Source organism: Pleurodeles waltl, chromosome 6 (assembly GCF_031143425.1).
Source record: "Pleurodeles waltl isolate 20211129_DDA chromosome 6, aPleWal1.hap1.20221129, whole genome shotgun sequence".
Taxonomy (NCBI): Eukaryota; Metazoa; Chordata; class Amphibia; order Caudata; family Salamandridae; genus Pleurodeles; species Pleurodeles waltl.
In genome coordinates this window covers 1,097,834,863-1,097,854,181 of record NC_090445.1, presented here as the reverse complement: position 1 = coordinate 1,097,854,181, position 19,319 = coordinate 1,097,834,863, and positions in this window count along the sequence as shown.

Genomic DNA, 19,319 nt, shown 5'->3' with positions numbered 1-19,319 from the left:
CATCCCATTCCTGGTACGCTCACAGGCCCTGAATCATAAATTGGTTTGTGACGCATTACCATCATCTCTTGACGCCAAAGCGGCACTAATTTTCAAGATAAAGTTGCCTTTTGTAAGTTTGTGTAGCTTTCGCGTCAACAAATGACGGTAATGCGTTGCAAAAATTGTATAAATCAGGGCCACAGTTTGTTCAACTTGCATTCCACATGTCCACAAACATTGCATGCAGCATGTCACAAAATCTGCTACTGTCACTCCAGAGCATTGTACTGCACACATTAGTCAAATTTGTACTCACCAACAGGGCCACCAATCACCACACCCAGGTGGTCCAGCAGGTCCTGCTCTCGGGCCACCAGGTCAGCCCAGCGATATTTCAATTGGTGGTTGTTGGCTGGCTGTTAAAAATTCTTCTTAGGTGGAACAGCACCTTTGCCCACCTGAGCCTCTTTGCCTCCGTGTGATACCCCTGTATCACCCGGCCCCCAGCCTCCAACATCAGGGGGAGGAAATGGCACACCAGCCACACAAACGCCCCTATCTCCTCCTCACCCATTCTGCCCAGACGTGGCCTACCGAACATCTCCAAAAAAATAGGATAGGAAAGGGTAAAGAGGGACAAGCAGGGAAAGGAGGCATGAAAAGGCAACTTTACTAACCCACAGACAGACCAACAATACCCCAAATAACAATACCCACTAACACACTCCCAACAGTACAAAGACAAAAATAATCACAATAAATGACAATAAAACACTTTACAGACACTTACGAAACAACAGAATACAATAGCACTATCGCACAGGAGACAAAAGCACAATATTCACAGAGACAACTCAAGACACAGCCACACAGTCTAGAATAATCATAGACTGCAAAGTGGAAGTGAAAGTACACACACACTGTACCATTTCTGTAAACAGGATATCCTATTACATCACTTCCTGTCTCAATTGTGGTGCTTTTTTTAATATTGCGTGTAATTTTTTGATGCTTATGGGGTTTGAGTCCATTTTTTTTTACGCATATGCATGAAAATTCACCCGCATTCAAGGATCAATACACTTTTAATGGATAACCAATTTCCTGGGGTGCGGTGTTGGACTTAGCGCTAGGGACCAATCGATGTATTATGGGTGTGAGCGTCATTTTTAAACGCATATGAATTATATTTTGACGCATATGCGTCTTTTTTTACGCTTTTGCATCAAAAAATATGTCTTAAACTGTGTTTGTGTTACTTTTCATTTTATTACATGCATGCAGCCTATAACTATACAAAGATAGGATGGTATGACCTGCAGTGTGTGATTTAGTGTTTGGGCACATGCGGCAGACCATACCACTGCAGACCATAATACTCATGTTATTGTGCCGGATTAGCTCTCTCTTACACAGAACTTTATTCGGTTATTTGACCATCAAAGCATAAATACAATCCAAACATAATAAAAGCATAAAGGGAGTAAAAGCGATATTATAAACATATACATAGGAAAATAGACATCAAAGTACTATATACATAATACTAATTCATGAGAAACTACCATTTAAAAAAACTCTTCTTATATGCCATGAGGTTCCAGGGATTTACTAATACAAGTATAAAATACAATATAATGATAAAAGTTAAGAAACTATGCAAGAAAAGGAAATCACAGAGCTACTATTTTAGAAAACTCTTCCTTATATGCCATGTGGCCACAAGGAACTTGCTAACCGCAACAACCAGGGATTTTGAAGTATTACTCCTTAGAATTCTCATTGTTACCTTATATTGGGTCACCCCTAGAGCACAACAAATGTTGCAAATCCACTTGGATCGAGGAGCAGAATAGGCTGGACAAAAAAACAAGAAGTGCTCCTCAGTTTCCGGACTACCAGAACAAGCGGGCACAAGTCTGACGAGGGATCAAACCCCCATTTGCTAGTCAGAGATAACAAAGGGAGATTCCCAAATCGGAAAGAAGAATACCCTTTCCCCCGCAAGTCTGAGATAAGGTCTAAATAAGGTTCAAATTGAGGGATCGATTTAAAGTCCATAAATGAGGCAGTCAAATGACCATCTAGATTACTACAGATTAACTCATTCCTTGCATAGGACCAATAGGATGTTTTCACAATGAGACTGTGTGACTTCTCCAAACCCTGTGGGTTTTCCCACAAGCTTTTCAATCCCAAGATGTGGAGCCATTTGGATACATGTTTGACCAATGGGATGGAAGTCACATTTGGTCTCTTGAAAAGGTCGCAGAAGGAATCTCTATATATAAGAAGTTCTGGAACCGTCCAAATTCTCACCCAATATAAAAGCGGTTTGAGAATAATCAAATCCATTATACGTTTAAAACCCAAATCTAAAAACAAGGGTTTTAGTGGGGTACTCTTAGGACAAGCAACCAGGGCTCTCGCAAAATTATTTTCGCCTACCGATATTTTGCTACAATCTGAGAATCCCCATATTTCTGCACCATGAACAGCTGCCCCCTGTGCTTTGGCCAAGTAGATTTTAATGGCAGGAGAAACAGCTTTGGACACAGAGCTTTTATTGAAGCGCAGGATAGCAACTGCTCTGTTTTGAAGGAGCCCCATACTCTTCCCAATCTGGTCCTCCCAAAGCATATTGCTTGAGATCCTTACGCCTAGATAATCAATAGAATTAACCCTGGTCAATGCAGACCCATCTAAGCTAGTTTTACATCTGCCCTGGTGTCCCAAACCAAAGACCATTAGCCTAGTTTTGTCAACATTCAGTTCTAATCCATAATCCATACAAAAGGTTTTAAAGTGGTCGACTAGCATTTGGAGTCCCATTGGGGTCTTGGAAATAAGGAGAGAGTCATCAGCAAAAAGTAAGATGGGTATCTTCTGGGAATTCAATGTAGGAGCTTCATTCTGGCAAGCAAGCAATTTGGGGACTACCTCATTAATAAAAATAGAAAATAACAGTGGAGCCAAGACACATCCTTGACGTACTCCCCTGTAAATGGGAATTTTATCTGTCAGTTCACCTTGGTCTCCCCACCTCACCTGTGCATAGGTGTTTGCGTGCAGTCACCTCAAAAGTTCAACTATTCTGTAAGGAATTCTCTGCCTCAATAGTACTTCCCATAACTTCTTCCTTGGGACCAGATCAAAGGCTGTTTGCAAATCCACGAACACAACATATAAAGGTTGTTTATCAAGGACTACATACTTCCAATGCAAAAGCACCAATCTAAATGCCTGGTCTATTGTACTAATTTTTGGGCAAAAACCCGCCTGCAAAGGCGAAAGAACCTGATTGTCGTGTACCCATTCTATCAGTCTATTCAATAGTTGTTTGGCAAATATTTTCTGTATATTATCGATCAAACTAATTGGTCTATAATTTACAGGAAGATTTGCATTCCCCTTTTTATATACTGGGATAATTTCCGCACCTTTCCAGGTGCCCGGAATTGCACCCCCTGCGACAATTTTATTAGAAAGCAAGTTTATATACCAGGACCATATCATCAACTCTGATTTATATAAGTCCCCTGGGATTTTGTCAGGTCCTGGAGCCTTACCAGATTTTAAAGATTGTATTGCTTTTGTGGTCTCCTCCACGGAGAAGTTGATAATATCCGCAGATGCTAGAGGGCCCTGCCTAAATCGCTTGGGGCTATCACTAGAGATAACTCGAGGTAAAAGAACAGAATCACACTCATTGCTGGTTAACATATCCAGAGGGGCGGCATAAAGTTGGGAGAAATTAGTCACCCAAACCTCTGGTTGAATATGATTCCTGAGGTTACTCATATTCCCCCTATATCCTTTAGATACCAGTTCCCAAAAGAGCATATTGTTTTTTCCTTCTGCTGCAATGGGCATATCCCGCCAAACATCGTCTTCCCAAGACTTTTTTGCCTGCGCTATTGCTTTTTTATACATATATCTGGAAAAACGAACTTCGCACAGGGAACCTTCCCTGATTGCGATCTTGAATGCCAGCTTGGCCTTGGCACAGTCTACATTGTACCATGCATTGGTTACTAGTAACTTAGGGGGTTTTGATCTGGGCTGGTCTTTTTTGTAGAAAATGCTCTGCAGTCTAATTAGCAAGACTCGGGAATAGTAAGAATAGGAATGCTACTTACCTCGTGATCAGCATAATCGGATATCTCATCAATGAAAGCTCTATAAATCCCCGAAAGTAGATAAGGGTTAGACATTACCTTAGGCCAACATATTCTGGTGCATTTAATAGTCTGTAAAGGAATGTGGACCTCAGACAATCGGTCATGAACGGACCTCCTAAATTCATCTCCACTTAAAGTGAGGAGTAGGGGATTATGATCGCTCTCTGGTCGGACGTCCACCTTCATGTCATTTAACAATGGCCACAATCTGATATCCACTAGAAAGTAGTCAATGGTACTAGCTCTCTTAACTGACGCAACAGCAACACAAACTTTTGGAATAAAATTGGCATTTCCTAGTTTGAGCAGGTGTTGCATCAATAGAGGATAGCAAGGCTACACAACTAAACAAATAGACTCAGGGCCTGTGTGTGTATGTCTGTGAATTGGCTCTTTAACTTGTTGTTGTGCCTCTGTGTGAACGTCACAAGAAAATTCTGGCGTGATGAGCATGTAGGAATGTGTTATAATTGTGTATAACCATCAGATGCCATTCATTGAGGTACATCAGTCATGATATGTGTTTGTTGTATCTGTTGCGTCTTATGCTGTGTGTACTTCCTTAACTTTGGTGACAAAAAACATTTCCTATGACAAACTATACACAGCATAGAGGACGGTTGATAATGGCTATGTCAGATATGTAACCCATCACATTTAAAAGAAATGTTGAATACCACCCCCTGGTCACTTGTGTGTATACTACCCATGAGTCAGGCATTTGAACATGCTAGGTAGGTACAGTGTTTGTGGCACAGAGTCTCAAATCCAATTCTAAAATTGTTATGTACAACACAGTTTGAGTCATGTAAATGACCTATGTTTCTCCTGTGGCTGTGGAGTACCAGCAGACCATGCTGCATGTGTTCACACATTTCCAGTGGTTCATTGCACAAATGTGTCCAGTTCAAGTCTGTGGCCATGTGTACCCTGTGTCAGTATTGGCCTCCATGTTGTCACAGTTATGTGCAAGTCTAGTCATGAGCCTGAGGAGCCAATCCCTGAATTAACAGAGTATCCTTTAAAGCAGAATTGACCTAATGCCAAAGATAAATTAACAACACACATGGGGATACTCCAGCTATGGCACTGCAGAACTTTAATAAGGCTGACGACAGGGCAACCTTGGTGTGCTCCAAACCTTTATGGATCAGTATTAGGAAATAGGCAGCTTTCATCACAACATTTGTACACAGGGTGGGCTCTAAAATTCCCACTGCACAGGAAACATCAGTGCCTCTGTGCTGATTAATCTCACAGCTAGTCACCACGCAAGCCCCATTAAAAGGTGGCAGCAGAAGTGAATCTGTGTGTGGACCGTCAGGGCACAAACATGTTTTGTCCTTACATTCACATTAGCAACCCTTGCTTGTTGTGCTAGAGGCACCGTACCGAATCCATGCATACAGCCATAGCACACTGTCACTGTTTGGCACTCATGAATACATGCAAAACCAGACAAGGGATGGGGGCTGGATTAGGCCATTTGAATACATGTCTCAGAACAGAATACGGTAAGTGACCTGATTAAACTATACTATATATTTGAGGATTCATCGTAGACCTACCAGACACAATACCCCAGGAGGAAAGAGAGGGCATGGAAAGCAACTATGAGACAAATGTAGCCACAGGGAACCTCTGTGGTTAACGCAAAGACTGGAACCAGTCAGGCTAACAGGATGCAGGCTCTGTCAGGAACAAACATGAAAAGGCAAATACACAGTGAGCAGACTCTGACTGGGAAAAGCAGGAACAACACTGTGGGAACTAAAAACTGTTTGTGCTGCGGTCTGCAACGTTACACAATCCCCCAAGGGCTCTGGTACACAAGTGATTTGTACGCCAATGCACAAAAAGGAGATTAAAAAATGGCAGCTTCTAAGCAGTTCCAGCCAGCAGCAAGGGCAGGGCAGGTTCAAATGTCTGGTCTGCATGGAAGTGCTCACAGGTGTGTGCACCTTCAATCTCTTACAAGTCCTGGAGTTGAGAATCAAGTTCAAAGGGCCAACTGGACCTTTCACATGGGTAGCAGTGGACAGCTGATTACAGGTCCTACCGACTACCAGGCAGTGCATTATCGGACCTGAAGTCCATGCAGACTGATAAACTATGACTATGGCATGCCATACTGAAGAGGGAAGCACACAGGAGTCAGAATGGGAGTCTGGGTGTGTGTAGATGAAGATTCTCAGGATCCAGATAGTCCTTTTACAGGTCCCCCTAGGGAAGGATGGGCAGAGACTGAAAACATGGCAGTGGCAGGACCTATTATCTTAGATGGACTGTGCAGGGCATGTCTTGTGAGCAACGCTTGTCATGCCTGGGGCACTTGTGCTATCCATTTTCACACTTACTGCTGTCAAAGGTCTGGTCAATCATTCCTGTTACCAATGCAATAGCACATCCACTGCCTCATGTATGAAGCACTTTTTTACCTTATGATTGATGGTGTCTTATTTGTGTGTCATTTGCTGCAATGAACCATGTTGGCAACATGGATGTGTCTCATAGCTCTGGTCCTCTTATATTGCCCTTCAAATGTGAAATAGACAGGATATATGTCATTAACACTGTGTGTGATGTTTTCTGTACATTCATACCCATCAAATGTGATGTGGCTTTTTGAGTGTCCTAATCTGTATTTCGGCAATGCTCTATGAGGCTAAACTCTGATTATGATTCCTAGGGATCATGTGATGCATAAGTAATTACCCAGAGCATGATTGAGTGATGAAGTGAGGTGTTTAATTACACATGATAACAAAGTGGTGATGGTGACTGTAGTTAGAAGAAGTTTTGTATGATGTGTTGTCTCCTATGCAATCCTGCAGCTGTGTTTGGAAGTTCCCCCCTCATTTTCACAGACAGCATCCTCCTCTTCCTCCTCTTCAGGCATTTGTGGATCTGGTTCATAGAGGGGAATGTTCCTCCTCACACAAATGTTTTGCAGGATGGCACAGGTCAAAATGATCTTGCAGACCATTTCAGGGGAATATAGGAGGCTGCCTCCGGTGATGTCCAGGCACCTAAATCTGGACTTCAGGATGCCAAAAGTCCTCTCAACTATTGTGTGTGTCCTACGATGTGCCTCATTATAGGCATGCTCTGCTGCTGTGCTTGGGTTGGCAATTGGGGTCATGATCCATGGCTGGATCCCGTAACCCTGATCAGCTGAAAGAGAAAATGAGGGTAGGTATTTGGTTGTTGGTTGCACCATGAATGTCACTTTGCATGGCAGTTGTTATCTTGTGTCGTCTGTGACTCATCAGTGTTTGTGGTATTGTGTAGGATTCTAGGCTGTGATTTTCTTTCTGCATTGGCTTGTTTAACTATCAAAACTGGTGTTTGGCTGATTGACATGATATCAGTGGTATATTTAGAAACTTGCTGTTCAGTGTGTATCTCCCATGCGTTATGTAATGTGAAAGAAGTGTCCGTGTCCCTTCACTGGAGGTGACATGGTACTTCCACACACGCAATCAAATCCACTGTGGTGGTAACACGGTTGCACTATATGGCCTGAACATCCCATCCAATTTTACATATATGATTGCAGGTGAAATGCAACAGTGAGGCTCTTTGATTTGGCTAGGTGACAATGCACAACACATCTCCATAAGTTGGCAGCACTGAAGTGTTCACAATTGACAATGCACAATTATCCCATGTGTGACACGTTCTATGCAAACTTATTTTTGTGCCCTCACCGAGTTGGCTCATGTGCAAACGTGTACCTACAGTACTGAACTTGATCCAGGTATGCTGGCTAACTTGGTTGTGGGGGTGAAGGTTTTAGTGTCGGAATGTCCATCTGCCTGTACATATGTTATGTATATGGGGAATTGTCTCAATCCGTATGTAAAGCAGTGTGCACTTTGCATTAGTGTCACATCCACATGCATGTTTTCATAGCACAGTCCACTTCCTTATTGCTAGCTGGCAATGTCACCCCAGGAGTGACGTGAGATGTTGGTACTGCCTCAATGATTCCATGTCACCTTCATTAGAGTCTGCATCATCATGCTATGTGTCTCATGGTGGTTGACCTGCAGCAAAGCACATTACTCATCCCTTACACAGGACGTATTGCTTGGAAGGGTGTGGGATTGAGTTTTATTGATGTGATATTGAAAGGTTAATCTTCCAAGTTGTACTGCCAGTTAAGGACATGTCATTGTCACTGTGTGGTTTTAAATTGGTCCCGTGTGGCTCTAGAGTGGCATCTCTTGTTATTTGCATCTGTCATTTGTCCACAGGTGTGTATCCCACTGGGTCAGGATCTCAAACATGACTACCAGTGTCACACCTCAGTGTCTTCCTGGCCACCTGTCAATGTAGTGGTGTATGTGTTGTGTGTCCTACAGGGTTGCTGTGCTGTCTGTAAATGACTAGGTTTCTGTACTTACCAACAAGTAGGCCATTTTATATCGTCCATCCTGGAAGTGCTGATTTATGGTGCTGTGGCGGAAGATGAATGAATCATGTACACTCCCAGGATACTTTGCCATGATGTTGGTGAACAATCCACCGTCATCCACAATGGCCTGCACATTGATAGAGTGTGTGTGCTTCCTGTTGTGGTATAGATGCTCCGTTGCAGCTGGTGGCACAATCTGTACATGTGTATAGTCAATGGTACCAAGCATGTGCGGGAAGCCATTAATTTGATAGAACCCCTGTTTGGTCTCCTGATGCTTCTGCTGTGTGTTGGGGAAGCTGTTGTGGCGGGTGTGAGGGAGATGATGGCATCCAGTACCTTGGGAAGGAAGGCAGAGAATGAGGGCTGTGAGATTCCGGCAACCAGGGCACCAGTGGTTTGAAAAGAGCCACTTGCCAACATGTGCAGGACAGCTAGCAGCTTGGTCTCCGGTGGAATGATGTGTGGTGTCTGCAAGCTGGGTGCCAACTGTAGCTCAATGTGGCACAGCAGCTGCTGTATGGCTTGCCAGTTTAGTCTGTACCGCTGGATGATGTCATGTTCTCTGAGGCCCTGAAGAGTTGTCCTGGTCCTGAATATCCTCTCCTGCCTTCTGCGTTGCCTTTGGGGTTCCTGTTGGTGTGGTGATAGCTGCTGCTGTGGCTCCTGTGCTCTGCGTCTTTGTGCCTGCTGGATGAATAGCACCTCCATGTCTTCCTTTTTGAGCTATGATGTTGCTTCTGTGAGTTTTCCTTAAGTAGTGGTATGTTTGCCCCATTTTAACTCCTGCCTTGACCCAGGCGTTAATATTTGGCGCCATTTTCTGGCTCCGCCTACCAGACATGCGCCTTTTTTGCGTGGTTGGATAGATATGGTGCACAGGAGTTGAAGTGATTTTTTAGACAGGAACCCCTACCTTGTATCTCATTGACGCAAGGCGGTTTCACGCATCCAGAAAATGGCACATACTGGGATATTTTGACGTTAGACGGGTCCAGTGTCAAAGTATAACTATGGTATTAAGTTTGCGCCAAATTAGTGTAAAAAAATAATGCTAATCCGGCACAAAGGGAGTATAAATATGGGCCTTAGATCCAGTCACATTGACTCAATGTATACAGTCCCTACAGGCAACTACCATATTACAGATTTCATCCTTAGACTTAAGTGACAATGAAAGGGCTGACATGGGTGGCACGGAAAGTCTCTTTCCTGTGCATATGTGTACATGTGGGCTACCTAATGTAAACTCATAACACTTAAGGTTGGGTTTGTGTGGTATGCACTTATAGCACAGAACACACCTTTTACCATATGTGGCAATCTTATAGAGTTGGCATCCAACCTACTCCTGTATGTTTGGTCTGATTGTTTGCATGTAACCATGCTAATGAGTCACATGGCATGCCGCCCAGAATCAACCGACTATCTGCACTGTAGGTTTTTCACTTGTGCAGGGCACCTATACTGGACAAATATGACTTATGTACAGGTGACAACAAGTCTGTGGGAGTAAGGGGCCTGTCATAAGTCAATGACAGACATTGACAATGATGCAAAATGTGCATTTATACTAGGTCAAGGAGTTACCACAGTACCCATTCCTAATGTAGTCAATGGACAAAGGCCTTCAGGCCACGTCTTGCCACCGGAGACTCATTTTGGCCACATGCCAGGATCTGCAAGTCTACAGGGAGTGGGCACAGTCCCACAGTTGCATAGCCACAGCAACTCTTTCCCAGCCTGGCCTATGTCTCATACTGGGAGATACATTTGACAGACTCTGGTGTCTGCAGGCTGAGCATACAGAACACACATGACACTCACATTTCCATCACTTCCATGCATAACAGTACTTCATGTGGCTGTCCTCTATGTGGGTTGTAGCTTGTGTGGCACTCTGAACAACACAGTGAGTTGTATATGCTTCTCATACTGCAGTCTGGCAAGGCCAGATGTGGGTTGACTGATCTGTGGCACTATACACATTGCTTACAAGATCCTCAAATGACTCAAACAGTTCATGTTGTGATGCACATATATACCATTTGACATTTACCACCATCATATCCAAAGATATGTCATTGTATGGCTGGAAAGTCTCCTTGCCTATGTATATGAATGCAACACAAGGAGGATCTAGGCATTAACACAAATAACACAACACAATGTTAATGTGAAATACATAGAGTACATTTCTTCACTACCTGCAAGATGCACATCCTATGTATGGCACAGTAAATGTGACAACAGGCACCCAAAAAAGTCTAACTGGCACACAGAAACCCATTGTAGCCTGTGTGGAAGGAAAGGATGGTCTTGGACAGAGTCAAATATGCCTATGATCCTCTGGTGAGCCATAAAGCTGTCCATACAGAGGAAGGACCTCCTCAACGAGCCTCTACAGCTCCTCAGGAAAGAAGGCAGTGGCCCTTTCACATGCTTGGCCTGGCATGATTGCTCCCAGAGGTGGCAACCAGCTGCTGAAGTGATGGGGGTGTTGATGGCAGCAATGTCAGCAGTCAAATGAGTGAATTTTCAGAACGCTGCGTACATGTACGCCATGTATACGGTCATCACCGTCGATGGGCACAGCCATTGGCCCATGACTGTCACAGGCAGCAACGTTAGCCTATGGTTGGGTCCGCTACAGTCAAAACCGCCCACCGCACAGTCAACTTCTGCTGCCCGTCGTGAGCGGTTCCTAATGTCCAGTGAAGTAGGTCAAGCATTCACCATTTTGGCAGTTGGAAATACAGTTTTGGGCCATGATAAATGTGCCCCCTGCACCAAAATATATGACTGAGCATCACAAACATTCTAAAGCAGGCTTGTTGTCTAGGTTCTAATCCACAGTCAACAATGTAGTTAGTTGTTGGTCACAAATAACATAAAATGGCGGTGGCCAGTTCACTGCCGGTGACGGTATTTTTGGCGGTCAGAACAGACTGTCAAATTTTGAGGGGCAAATGAGAAGCAGATAGTTGGGTGATGCCCAACTCTATGTTGTTGACAGGTGTAGACAGCCATGTGGGTCACATTTGGCCCTTTAGTAGTAGACAGCTTTGATTTGTAATGGGTGTAATGTTTATCCAGTCATTCCTGCTTTGTCACATGGATTTGGTCTCATTAATCATGTATGTTGGTATGTACACAGTGACTAATGCTCAAACTCATTTAATGTCACAAATAGATACCCTTGAAGACGGAGGAGGCAACAAGCTCAAGTGTACCGTCCATTGCCAGACCTTCAAACCAAGGAAGAACGTCACATCATCAAACAGTTCTGTCTGAATTGGCAAACTGTTGTGGATTTATATAGTCAGTTGGAGACAGATTTAATGCCTGAAAACACGAATCCAAAATGCATACCACCCATTGTGAGACTCATGGCAGTGCCACAGGGTCCTTCCAACATATAGAGGCCATATCTGGTGGCATGTCCCAACCTCTGTTCAGTGGTGTGTTAAGAGACATGCTATCAGAATTAATGAAACACATTGACAGCTATATCAGGTTACCCAGATGTGAGGACCTGGCCAATGTGAAGGCTGACTTCTTTGGTTTTCATCACCTCCCATATTGGGTGGGAGCCATTGATGGCACATATATTGATTGCTTTGGTGCCAACGCAGGCCACTGAACAAGTCTATTGAAACAGGAAGAACTTCCATTCTTTCAATGTGCAAGTTGTCTGCTTGTCAGATATCTACATCTCAAACGTCTGTGCCGGGTTCCCTGGTTCAGCCCATGATTCAGTTGTAATGCGTAATAGCACAATACCCAGCTGATGTCACAACTACAACCACAGAGAGCCTGGCTGGTTGGTAAGTCATCTGTCCTGAATTTGTGTGTGCAATGTCAGGTGCTACAATCATAAAGTGAGTGACTCATTATGACACCTATGTTTCATTCCAAAACAGGAGACTCAGCTTACCCTAACCATCCTTAGTTGTTAACACTGCTGAGGAATCCAACTACACCATGGGAAGGCTGCTTTAATGAGGCCCATGAAAGAACACAACAGGCAGTGTAGCTGGCTTTTGGGCTCCTGAAGGCCAGATTTCACTGTCTGCACAAGACTTGTGGAGCCCTCCTCTACCCACCCAGGAAGGTGTACCAGATCACTGTGGCTTGGTGCATGCTCCACAACTTCTCCCTGCAGAGGAATATCCCTTACATCAAAGAGGAGGGAGAGCCTAATGTGCCACCAGTGAGAATCCTGGAATGCCAAATGAAGATGATAGTGGTGAAGAGGAAGGAGCTGACTTGCGACAAGATCTCATCAACAGCTTCTTCTTATGAGTGGAAGTATGTCACGAGATGTCATGCCTTTGACTCTATAATGAACTGTAGTTGTGATAATGTGTGGAGTATCTTTTGTGAAATAGTTAGCAGGCTGATGCTCATGCAAAATATGCAAAAGGGTGTTTGATGAGCCAGCTTTTGACGCATTCACATTTTGATGATTTTGCTTTGTTTGTGTCTGATTTTGCTGATGGACTTTGTTCTCCAGACATTTGCTAGGTGACTTATGTATGTTTCATTACTTTACTCTTGATTTGTTCTTTGTTCATGTACTTTCACCATGAGAGCTTCAGTTGGGCATTTCAGTCTTGTGACGTTGGCAGGTACATCGTTCTGTTGGGACATACGAAGTGGACACAGATTGTTCCTGGAAAGGTTATCACAGACTTTGGGTGTCGACAACCTGTGTCAAGACAGCTTGCACAGCGATAGGACGGAAGTGCAAAAGACTCCATTAGATTTGTTTATTGTTGCGTGGTGGCCATGATGCATCAGGCATGTCATCATGGGATGCGTGAAAATGTAGTGGTAGGCCAATTTCATGTCAGTTCCCCTTCACATTGGCTACACAGTCTTTTGGTTTGAACTGTGTATAGCTGTTAATGTGTTTAATTATTGTAGGCCAAAGTGTCTTTGGCACATCACTGATAATCATTTGTCATACCACCAGATGCAGAAGCACTGGATTGTAATGAACCTGTGATCATGAACTGCTATACTGCCTTTTTTCTGGGAGTTGCATACTATGAGGAGGGCTTCTGTTTGAGAGCTAGGGGATCTGGCTTCAGCTGATGACATCAACCATATCCAATTTTACCTATGTAACAGGACACTGTGTGATATGCCCATTCCTACAATGTTCTGGGGGTCTGTACCAGTATATTTTGTGTCTTACACAGTCTTATACGGTCATGTCTCACTTTCACTGTTACTGACATCTATGTGCTGACAATGCAATAAGATTGCTTCTGCAAAAAGACACTTGTATGTATTTGTTGGTGTTGTTAACACGTTATCTTCACCCTTCACATAAATCGGAAATGCTTCACTGAGGTCAATGGACCTTTGAACCTAGTGAAGAGTGGGGTTAATCTACATAATCATTACAAACTTACCCCAACAAACTTAAACATCATGACAAATTTAACCATGTAAGGAAAACTCCAATAAATAAAGTTTCAAAGCTTTATTTTAACATCCACAAAGCTAAAGTTGGGTAAATTGTGGACAGAATCAAATTATTTAAATAAATCACTACTATTAGGTGCCGATAACTGTGAAAGATATTTAATATGCTTAGCATCAACACCATTAAATATTGAAGCAAAATAATACATCTCATTAAGGTTACAATTTGTACAATAAAAACATGTCTCCAATCAGACTCTGTTGACATTTGACAAATCAAATTAAAAAGAGATTTCATAATTAGGGCTGGATATGGGTTATCCCTATAACTAACCGGATTTGGACATGCATGTGTGGGGACAGGCTAACACATGCAGACAAAATACAAAAGAAGACAAAAATGTATTTGGAAAACAATATCTATCTCAGGCTAAAATAAACTAACTAGAAAAGAAAAGAAACAGGTGTCAGCATGCTAACTTCTATTAGAAAAACAGGTTGGAGGAAACAATATTAGCACGAAAATATACCTCTCCTAGGGTTAACATTCAGGAGAACTTCATTAGCAAAGCATGTAGATCATCAGCAAAATCCATCAGAAGCATATCAGAATAAATGCAGAACACAAGCTGCACAGAGAATAACTCAAGAACAGCTAAAGGATAACTGTAGAATGACTAGAGAAGAACTAACGGACAGCTAAAGAGAGAATGACTGAAACTTACAAAGTTTGTCCCTATAGTAAAGTTCACAAATGCCTCTGATTCGACAGTTCAGTGCTAAAGGGGCAATATCCAAACAGAATTAAAACACAAATCTAATTTGCAACATGGCTAACTGTTCTCAGGTTTGGTCTGAAGTCATCTTCTTCCATGTGAATCCAATAGTCTATAACAAATTCCAAGCAATTTGCAACAAGAGGAAATCTTCCCAGGGTACACCATGGACTTGTTTTCATCTTGTGAACTTCCATGTTGAAAGAAGCAATGTTTCCTTCACGTTTAGTCAACAGGCCTAAAGGTTCCTGAACCAAGGTCACTTAGAAAAGTCTTGTAAGATTAAAAAATGTAACCTTTACTATTCATAAAAACAACCTAATGGAAAAATTCATGTTGAAGGAAAAGAAATGATTCATCACTTTTACATGACTGCAAATACAAAGTCTTCAGGCCTAGTTATGCTAACACCAGATATGTAGGGCCAGATGTTATCAAGCTCCCGGTTTGCACTTCTTAAATATAGAATGTTAAGAAAACGCTATTTTAGAAATTCAAAATGAAAATTGAGAGTCGGTAATAGCGATTTCTTAAAAGTCGCAATCGCAATTTGCGAGTTGCAAATACCGAATCGCAAAAAATTGCGAATCGGTATTTGCAAATCGTAAATTGCGAAAACGGCAACCTGGAACAGCCTGATGACATCACAACCAGGAAGTGAGTCAGTCTGTGCTGTTTCCAGAAGCCCCATCTACAGGAGCAGGCAGAGATAAACCCAGCCAAGCACCAGGGAGGCAGTCTTGAGAGCCAGCCAGAACCAAACAGGATAATGGCTACTGATGGGCATGTGAAGGAGAAAGGAGAAAGGAAGCACAAACTCAAATTAAGTTAGCAGGAATTGGAGGTGCTCACCGAGAAGGTTGTCAGGAACCATGACAAACGTTTTGGAAAAAACTCACAACAGGTACCTGAAAGTAAGAAGAGGAAACTGTGGTCAGACATCCAGACCAAAATATGAACACTGGGTGTTGTGCAGCGCTCCGTCGAGGAGATACGCAAGCGCTGGTACGACTTGCATTCACGTGCCAAAGAGAGGGTAGAAAGCAGGCTGAAGGAGGCGAGGAGCACCGGAGGAGGACCACCCACCCAGATATCGTCTACACCAATGGAAGACATGGTAGAGTCGACACTGCTTCCTGAAGCTGTCAGTGGTGTCACTGACATTGACACCTCAGGCACACTCAGGACCAGCAAAGGTAAGGGCAGTAATTATGTGTTTCCCCATATGTGCATGTACAAATGCCCCTTAAAAAATAGCAATGGCACTATGCAGTGTGATAAGTAGTCCATGCCACATCTTACATACAACACAACAATGCCTTATGGGAGTGGTAGTCCACACCCCTAAAGTGAAACTGCCACATAAATAGCAAGATAGTTTAAAACCAAACAGAGAAACAACACAAGAGACTCTCAATGATACTATGCCAGTGTAAATGTAATACTATTACACAACTATTTGAGTACTAATCAAGAATGACATGCAGCACATTGTTGTTGCAGAGGTTCTGGGCCCTGCCGCAGCAGAAGGTGGAAATGTGGGGGATAGCGAAACTCAGCCACAAGCCAAGTCAAACACCAGTGAGTGCTTCATACAAGCACCAACTAGACGCCTAGGCAAGAGTGCTACCTCTCCCTGAGTATAACCTGGACTATGATGAAATGCCGGATGAAGTACCCACACCACCCCCAGAGGCTAGAAGCACTGACAGACTGCAGTCCCTGGCCCAGCATCAGTCCACTCCCCTCAGGAAGCATCGCAAAGCAGGCAGTCAGTGCACAGAGGAAGGTGAGTGCCCATCACTGTTTGGTGGCATTGAGGCTTCCATGCTGAAAGTGCAGCGCCTGCAATGTAAACACTTGATGTCAATGCACAGGCAGTTGGTGTCAATCGATCATAACATGGGCCCAATGCACCAGCAGTTTGAGTCTCACAATGACAACATGGGATCAATGCACAAGTAGATGGATGCACTCAATGAAAACATGGGATCAATGCACAAGCAGTATGAGTCTCTCAATGAAAACATGGGATCAATGCACAAGCAGTTTTGAGTCTCTCAATGAAAACATGTGCAAGCTGCATGAGGGACAGCAAACAGCAGCAGAAAACGCAAAGGAGATGACAAACACCTCTGCACTGTGATGCAGCAGGAGCATGTCAGCCACCGCAGGCGCCATCACCAATTGATGGACCGTTTGGATGGGTTCTGCAGATCTGTCAATCGGCTCACGACCACAACTGCTTTGGTATCACAACGTGCTGTGGGCATACAAGTGGAGACGGCACATTGCAGTCGAGACATTGCACAAGGATTGGTGCAAAATGTTTTGGAGACAATGCAGACAGCACAGAGTGCTACAAACAGCGAACTGGGTGGTGGGAATAGTGAGGAGCTCTCTAGCCTCAGCATCACAGTACCAGACACAGTACTGTCTTGGAACCCGCAACAAGAGGTACCACCGAGACCACTGAGCACTCAAGTGGAGTGCGTGGGCGTAGAAAGTAATGTTGAGAGCTACAGGGGACTTGCATATCATGTAGCGAAGCAGTGATACTATGATACTAATAGTGTGACACTGTAACTTGCACCTGTTTGTGTATAGTGCATACCTATGTCCTAATCTCACATATAATACCTGAAGTCAAAGCAATAAAGATGCTACCTAGAGCAATACATAAAATTAGACCTGGTGTTGTCATTACTTACATCAGAAATAATTGCGTGTGATCTCAGCAAGTCTTTGTCTGCCCTCTGCTGCACTGCTTCTGTCTGCTGGCTGGAGGGGTGGCAAGGGATCGTCATCCTCATCTGAGTCAGGCTCGGTGGGTTCCACAGGTATGCCCCTCATTGTTGCAATGTTGTGCAACAGGTCACAAGTAGCCCGGATTTTGCAAGTGTTTTCAGGGCTGTATTGTAGTGCACCACCACTCTTGTGTAGGCATCTGAAACGGTTCTTCAGCAGGTCAAAGGTCCTCTCTACAACACTGGGAGTCGTCCTGTGAGCAGCATTATACCTCCTTTCGGCTGGCGTGGCAGGATTCAGATAGGGCGTCAGTATGATGGAACACCCGGCATAGGCACTGTCTCCTAGAATGGCAGGAGAGTAAAATGAGTAATTGTTATCCGTGACATCACATATACATCAAGGCGACATTGTCAACTATAACATTACCAAGTAGGTATCCTTCGCCAAACTCCCCAGCAAGTAGCCTCATGTATATTCCACTGTGCCGAAGATGTAGGAATAATGTGTGCTACCTGGGTATCTGGCAACGAGATCCGTTATAATGTTGGAGGCATTGCTTATTACTTGTATGTTCATGGAATGTGTACTTTTTCGTTTCCGATAAACATACTCTGTTGCCGATGGTGGACAGATTGCTACATGTGTCCCAACGATGGAGCCTATTACATTTGGGAATTGGGCACTCTGGTAGAAATTTAATTTTGTTTGCAGTAATTCCTGTGGGGTGTTGAATTTTGCTAAGCATGGCATTGAGAAATGCATTGAAGAAGCGTGAGAGAGCACTCTGTGAGACCCCTCCAGCTGCTGCTATGACCCCTTGATAGCTCCCTGAGGCTAATAGGCGCAGGGAGCATAAACTGTACTTATCATATATCTCCTCCTCTGTCTGGTCAAAAAGGGTAATGCGCACTCTGAAAATGTGCTCCTGTCTCCTCCTCCCTCTCCTCAAACCTTCCAGGATCCTCATTCTCCTCGCTATCATGTAGAGTGCAGCCATTGTGGAAAAGAGGCTGAGTTATTCTGGGCCTCTTTATATAGGTTGCACCTGTTTACCATCTGATTTCACTTTGTGGTAATTTGCACCTGCAAAAAACCATTCTGCGAATAATCACAAATTGTGACCTTTGGTGCATTGCATTGCGATGTGGAATTTGCGAATCGCAGATTGTGATTCACAAATTCACGTTGCTAATTGCGATTTGCATACTGCGATTCGCAAATTCACATCTGTATTGCATTTACTTGTCACAGTTGCAAGGAATTGTCATTTTAGCGATTCCTTATATGTGCACAGTTAAATGCCCTTCATACATCGTGAAAGGCGATTTTGCATTCGAAAACGGTGGAATGTACTGATTCACAGCGTTTGCAAATGCAAAATCCTTTGATACATCTGGCCCATAATGCATTGATATCATAGTTAATAAAACACACATAGTATGCAAACTTATAAACTCAACATTAGAAAACATAATCAACATATATATATATAAAACATTTCATTATGTATTGCAATTTTGTTAAGGCATCACGGTAACAATGACAAAGAAGTGCATTTATGATTATGCGCATATAACTCTATACCTATGAATCACACATTAAACATTATAAATCAGTTTTGTTTCACTGCTAGCAGTTAATCTAATGTCTAAAATATACGTCGACATTATTTAACTCTTGTAGCACATTGTCAATTCTGGTAGGCACAATGGTGTCCACCACAAAATAAAACAGGTACACTTTTAAACTACGTGTCAGTGCAGCTTTTCTCTA